Source organism: Oryx dammah, unplaced genomic scaffold (assembly GCF_014754425.2).
Source record: "Oryx dammah isolate SB20612 unplaced genomic scaffold, SCBI_Odam_1.1 HiC_scaffold_29, whole genome shotgun sequence".
In the NCBI taxonomy this organism is placed as follows: Eukaryota; Metazoa; Chordata; class Mammalia; order Artiodactyla; family Bovidae; genus Oryx; species Oryx dammah.
The window spans coordinates 100,220,951-100,222,553 of record NW_024070213.1 but is presented as its reverse complement, the minus strand read 5'-3'; positions in this window follow the sequence as shown (position 1 = coordinate 100,222,553).

Genomic DNA, 1,603 nt, shown 5'->3' with positions numbered 1-1,603 from the left:
TATATTTTCTATAATTATAAAAGTCTACTTTTTTCTTTCTTGTGTTGAGTTTCCTTGTAGCAAAAAAAAACCCTATACTGCATTTTATGCGGGGAGACTTACTCAAATGCGTATAGCAGTAGCCTACATTCTGTCTTCTTCCTAGATTCCTTTTCTTTATCATTATATTATTTATAAATTTTACTATCTCAATGTTTTATATTCTGAAAGTTGCTAGTATGAGAAATCAGTACCCTCAATGTGTACTGATGAATAAATATACCACAGATTCAGTCTTTCACTGAGAGTGTTCACGGTATAAGATAGAAGGAAATCTTTAGATGAGTATGTCTTTCAATACTTTTCATATTACATTTTGCTTTTCTGACAACTTTAAACATAGAAAACTTGAAATATAGCCATATAGGCACACATTATGCGCCACGTATATTGGTAGATTGCCAAAAATGTTCTGTGTTTATCTGCTTCACAATTTCTATGCTGGGTATGTAATGCACAAATTGCTATTGATTGTATACACTCTGTTTTCTGTGAAGGTGAGTAAAGAATGACATAAAATAAAACATTTTTAGTTTTAAAATGCTGTATCAGGTACCTTAATTTGCTGAAAATAAGATTAAATTAGAGTTTAAAATGAGAACATTGCTACCCTGTTCTTCTGGTAGCAATGCAGCATCCTAACAGCATGTAAGCCATCACAAGATTTAGAGCTCAACTCAATCAGTGGCAACAAAATTAGAAATAAATAGGAGAGGATCAATACAAAGTGTTGTCTGGAATAATAAATCATTGCTTGGCTGCAAAAATCTATTTTATTTTTCTTTTAGCTAGGTGTTTGGGAAATATCTGTCCTAGCTCTTTAGAAACTAAGTCTCCTTTATTTATAAAGACAAAGAGGAGTCAATGGTGAATACTACATATTACATGTAACTATAAACATATATACACATGTAGCAATATATATCAATATACATTAAAGATGAACTGACAGAACAATAGGGCAACTAGGAGATGGTTTTCATTAGTAAAATTATAGCTAATTCAAATTGATAAAATGGTGTTAAATATATCAATGATATGGTAATTGGCCTTATTTTTTCTTGAATGTGTTTTTTTCCAAGTTTGAGTCTATGATGATATTTTTGCAAAGCTACTTACGTAAGGAGCCTCTAATAAATATTAATATCAAGATATTTGACAGATCATGAAAAAGAAAATAAAGGTTTCTCAGTACATTCTAAGATTTTTAAAGTGCTGGATCCAACTTAAAAGGAATTTTGAACTGACTGTTAAGTACTGGTCCCCTCCCTCCTATGGTAGGGATCAGGATACATTAGCAATGTGACTTCTCAGAATATTGGCTCCAGCTTCATCCTGAGAGGTCAGAATTAGTGCTTAGTGGAAGAACCAGCCACTTTTATGACGGTACCAAGGGATTAGTATTTGATCTTTTATGGTTGCCTCTATATGATGGAGTCATAAGTGGCAGACATCACCATGTTGCTGCTCACTCACTAAGTCATGTCTGACTCTTTGCAACCCTATGGACTGTAGCATGCTAGGCTCTGCTGTCCTTCACTGTCTCCTGGAGTTTTCTCAGACT